The sequence below is a fragment of the Phyllostomus hastatus genome, unplaced genomic scaffold (genome assembly GCF_019186645.2).
Source record: "Phyllostomus hastatus isolate PE091 unplaced genomic scaffold, TTU_PhHast_1.1 phas_contig_152, whole genome shotgun sequence".
NCBI classification, from domain to species: domain Eukaryota; kingdom Metazoa; phylum Chordata; class Mammalia; order Chiroptera; family Phyllostomidae; genus Phyllostomus; species Phyllostomus hastatus.
This window is the reverse complement of record NW_025333622.1, coordinates 1982810-1988568: the sequence shown is the minus strand read 5'-3', so window position 1 is coordinate 1988568 and position 5759 is coordinate 1982810. Positions and strand designations below refer to the sequence as shown.

General features: G+C 37.5%; 1 pseudogene; it reads left to right on the top strand.

The window, feature by feature from the left end:
• The first annotated feature begins 4593 nt into the window (after nt 1-4593).
• LOC123813429 lies at nt 4594-5467 on the top strand (annotated as a pseudogene).
• Nucleotides 5468-5759: the final 292 nt, after the last annotated feature.

Here is a 5759-nt window from a genome sequence, read left to right as displayed (position 1 = left end):
CTTATATATTTCAATAAAATAGCCACGATTCATCAATCTGAGATCCTTCCTGTAAACCCTAAATGGCAAAGTGATGACAGAGTTAATCAGTGTTAACTCCTATAATTCTATAGTGGTGCAAATGGATGCATCTTTTTCATTAAGCTCAACTGATTGAAGAAATAACATTATTGCAACAACAACAACAACAAAACTCAATCAGTAAATTTCAAAGCTCACTGGAGAAACTTCTCCTCTGTCTAACTCAAAATCTCTGCCCAGCCATTATTTTGGTAAGAAATTTGGTGCTTTAACATTGACGTTATTTTGGTAATGAAAGTAGTAGAAGAAAGAAAATGCTTTACTTTCAGAGATAAAAAAGTATTCTTTTTTATTACTATCATTTTAACTCCTCTTATTCTTTAACTTTTGTTTATGAAAATGTTAATTTTCTCCCCTTTAAAAATAGTCTTCTCTTAGGCCTGGCTAGGTAGCTCAAATACAGCATCATCCCGACACTCCAAGGTCACTCCAAGGTTCGCCCACCAGGGATGTGTGTTCCAGCTCCAGTCAGGGCACGTGTAAGAAGCAACGACTGAATGCATAAATAAATTGAAAACAAATTGATGCTTTCTCTCTCTCTCTAGCTCTCGCTCCCACTCTCTCTTCCTGTCTTTCAAATCAATACATGAAAATTTAAAAAATAAAAATAGTCATCTCATATATATTTGTTTTTCAGCAATTTTTTTTTCCACTGAAGTATGCTGGACACTTCTTGCTTTGCTGTACTGAAGGAATAATCTAGATTAATTAAAAAGCTATGTCATTTTTCTTTGTATATTAGTAAAAAATAAAAAAATATATACTTAATATGAATGCTAATGTCTGGAATTTAGAGGAATTATTTTTGTTGTTTCAAAATTATTTACTGATTTAAACAAAACCATTTCACTATCTTAGTTAAAGTTGGGTATTATAAGGCACTTAGATCTACAATTTTAGTCAGGAATAAAAGCTTTTATTCATTATTTGTTAAATTTATTCCTGAAAGAGTGTTAAATCAATTACTATATCCCATAAAATCAGTCTTTGGGAATTATCCTTATTTTAAGAATGTTGCAGTTGATGCTTACAAAAGAAGGGTGACTTTCAAAAACATGTGAAACTATGAAGTAGTAGAACCAAGATATCACCAAGGTGTGTCTACTTCTAGAACTTAGTTATTAATTAAAGGCCAGATAGTCTTTATTTTTGTAGCTCTTTTCATATGAAGGTATAGCAACAATCTCAATTTTAAGACTGCTCAGAACCAGCATGATATTTAAGGATAGCAATATGCACTGGGAAAGATACAAACTGGACACTGTAAAATTATGCTAAATTAAGGAAAGGATTAAGTAATGCACATTGTCAAGCTGCATGAGGATGCAGAAGAATGTCTTCTCATGTTGACATTTAAAAAACCCACACAGTAAACATGATGTCATTCAAATGGCTAGTGGTTAGTTTTTAAATTAATGATTTCCATGCCAGAGCATACCCACAACATTAGTGAGCTTACTTTAATAAAATTGAAGCAGAAATCAAAAAGGTTCTTCTAATCCTAGTTTCAGCATGAACAAGCTTTTGGAAGAGTCATTTGATTTCATTAAAGTCTAAGGATTTTTAATCTATAAAATGGAAGCTGTTATAATCTCTGTACCTAATTAGCTGTCACAGCAATGCGTCTATTCTAATCCATCAGTGATATGAAGTGACCATCTACCATGTGCAATGTTTTGGAACCACATCAATAAAGAAACCTTTACTTTCATTTTAAAGATTTTGCATCTCTTATTTGAAGTAGACATTGAAATACACATGCTGTGATAAGTACAATGGCATTTTTGTATTCAAGGCATAGAAAATAAAGTAGTTGATTGTGATTTTTAGGTGAATTTGAAGATTTCATAAAATGAGTGGCTTCTTTGACAGACTATTGATTATATTCCCAAATCTGTTCTTTTTCATCCTGAGGATATGGGATCCCTTCTTCCTGTTACATACAGGTGCCAGTCTCCTTTTTAACTGCAAGCGGCCAGATTGGCAAGGGTCATTTGTGCAGCTTTCTCACTTGAGCAAAGATAAACTGCTGCCTTGAATTTGATCTAGTTCTCTTTCTGCAGAATGGAATGCATATGATTTGCATTTTGGTTTGGATGATTAAGAAGAGCTTTATGTCTAATAAAAGGCAAAGCAAATGGAGTCAGGGACCTGGGACCCTGAAGGTCATCAGGGAGCACAGCTGCCCAACTAACCTAAGCTAGTTGGACTGTTACAGGAGAAGAAACACCCTTACTTGAGTCTTTTTGTTATAGTTTCCTAGTTTAGCCTTCATTGAAATTGATATAACATTTAAATTAGGTCTTGTAATACCAGATGGTGGGGGATGAGGAGCAAAGTAGTTGGGATTGAAGCTGAGGTGGTTAGAAATCAGACCTTTAAGAGGCTTAGACTTAATTTAAAATATTCTGAAGATCAAAGACAAAAAATAATTTGACTATGAAATAAAAATGTGCTGTTTTTGTTGTTGGATTGAAATTTGCTTAAAATGTCATAAAAATGTTCACATGGGAGGACAAATGACAGCTCAGGAAGTTAACAGCTTCAGCACCATAAAACACTCACCACGACTCAGGCCAGAACACTGCATCTGACCTGTTCCCATGGAAAACATTGATAGCTTAAGTTGACATGCTCTAGCTGAACTTGTAAGTCCTGTCAAATGTCTTTCAATACAATGACAGGGACTAGCCAGTCCTGATGTGGTAACTAGTATACCCTTTGCTTGTAGTAATGACTCCAATATTAATCTGGTTTAGAATTTGTGACATACAGGTCCAGAAAACTCTCTGAGTGTTAGCACACAGTGACACCTCAGTGCATGGCTTTTTGGTGGGTGGTAAATCAGTTAGGCAGTGATAGTTTGCACCATTGCACTCAATTGAGAGCAGAGGTAAACTCCTCTTCTCCTCCTCCACCATCAGTTTTCTTTATGGTCCTGTGAATAATCATAATAAAAAAAATAACAAGCAGGGGATGGGATACATCTAACTTACAAAACTATAGTTCTGTTTACAACAAAACATGTTATACTTCCTCCTTCTAATCTGTCAATTTCCACTCATCTTTTTATATAGAAATTAGAAGGTTACATATTAATTTCTGGGGAAAAGTGACCAACCATCCTAGTTGTCCCCAGACTGGGGGTTTCTTAAGATGCAGGGCTTTCAGTACAAAATTCAAGAAAGTTCTGAAGACACTGGGAAGAATTGTTCATCCTATTTCAGGGGGAGACAAGAGTGGGGGAGAGAGAGAGAGAGAGAGAGAGAGAGAGAGGGAGAGGGAGGGAGAGAGAGAGAGAGAAGATCCATGAGATGGATTGGAGCCATTAGCATTGGGAACATTTAAACTTATAATAGTCACATTTCTAAGCTTATTTCAGATATAAAGTCTTTGTTCACCCCTCTGTTCTGTGCCTGGGACTCTCAAAAATACATTTCTCTTTTACCAGTTCTGTCAGTAGGGGTTCTCTAGGGAGAGAGATTTTATAAGCAGGAAAAAGAGAGGGATTTCTCTCTTTTTTTTTTTTTTAAACATCAATGTGTGGTTGCTGGGGGCCATGGCCTGCAACCTAGGCATGTGCCCTGACTGGGAATCGAACCTGCGATGCCTGGTTCGCAGCCCGTGCTCAATCCACTGAGCCATGCCAGCCAGGGCGAGAGGGATTTCTCTTTCCTCTTTATTGCTGTTCCTGTCAGCATTGTCCAAGCAATGACACTTCAGCTGGGCAAAAATAGCTGGCTCCAGGTTTCTTAGACACTCTCAGCAGGACACCCTCATCATGCCCTTGAAAAGGCATCCACATAAGCTGGATAATTCTACTTCCTTAAAAATGCTACCTCCTTTTTACCCCAGTTCTACAGTACCATTCTGGGCTCCTGAGTTACTAGCATCAGACAGGCAGCACCCCCTCCACAGAATGTTACCTCAACATTCTGTTTTGCTTTTGCAGACCTCTGAATCACTATATTAATTTTTCTGTTGGAATATGCAGTATGAATTCTATTTCTCTATCCAAACCTTGAGTGATTGATAAAATTTAAAATTAAAAACTCCCATAAAAGTATTATTAAATAGATTCTGTAACTAAAAAAAATAAAGTTACCAGACAATTAGCTTTTAGATTGTTTACTGTACAATATTTCTTCCCAATATCATTATGATTTTATAATAAATAAGTAACTAAAAATGAGGTCCTAATTGAGGAAAGGTCAATGATGTCACTTTTAAAGTTCACCAGATATTAGTATAAGGAACAAAAATAAATTTATAAAAATATTTTTATCTGACTAATGTAAATACAATTCAGTTACTTCTTAGAAAATGTCAGAAAACAGAAGTTTTATATTCTTTAATTGTGAAGATAAACACTTCTCTAGAGTACATTGAAATTATGCAGCTTATTCACTATTTACTATATAAAGGAGATATAAACATAAATAAAATTAAAATGAGAAATTAGACTGCAGTTTCAATCTGAGTCTCAACTTCTCCCCTTTCTCCCTGAGCAATATGAGCTTCAGCACCTGCTCCAGATTCTCTACAAGCTACCCGACCCTGGGCTCCATGCAGTCACCCTGCTACCAGGTTAAGGAGGACAGCAGCATGGCCAGCATCTATACATGTGCCAGGGCCTCAGGCTCCCAGATCTCAGTGTCCCACTTCACCAGCACACAGGGCAACTCAGGACCCTATAGACAGAGATCAAGGCTCTCAAGGAGGAGCTATTCTTCATGAAAAACAACACAACGAGGAAGTAAATGGCCTACAAAACAAGATTACCAACTCTGGGTTGACCATGGAGTTGGATGTCCCCAAATCTCAGGACCTCAGCAAGATTATGGTGGACATCTGGACCCAGTATGAAGAGCTGGCTTGGAAGAACTGAGGGGAGCTATTTAAGTACTGGTCCTATCAGACTGAGGAGAGCACCACAGTGGTCACCTCACAGACTGCTGAGATAGAAGCTGCTGAGATCATACTGGCAGCTAAGATGAATGGTCCAGTCCTTGGAGACTGGTGGGAACTCCATTAGAAATCTGAAGACAAGTTTGGAGAATAGCCTGAGGGAGGTGGAGACGCACTATACCATGCAGATGGAAAAGCTCAACAGTATCCTGCTGCACCTGGAGTCAGAGCTGGCCCAGACCTGGGCAGAGGGGCAGCGCCAGGCCCAGGAGTATGAGGCCCTGCTGAACATCAAGGTCAAGCTGGAGGCTGAGATTACCACCTACACTGCCTACTGGAAGAAGGGGAGGGCTTCAATCTTCTTGATGCCCTCGACAAGAGCTACTCCTTATAAACCATCCAAAAGACCATGACCCACAGGATTATGGACAACAGAATGGTGTCTGAGGTCAACGACACCAAAGTTTTGAGGCGTTAAGGGAAGCAGAAGTGGGGTACCCCTTGGTGGGACAGGAGGCCAGTAAAAACTTCAGAGATCATTGAACATTAAAAAATAAAATAAATAACATAAGGCATTATTTCATTTTCAACTTATCAAAAAACAAATCAGGATTTCCATTGCTCTCCAGCTACTAAAAATAGGTATATTTATATATTTATATGATAATATTTTATGCTTTTTTCACAAGCATCTCTAAATGGTTAATTGCTCTAGAGAGTTGTAAATCTTTTAATTATAAATTAATTTATAATTTACTTAATCTGTCTGA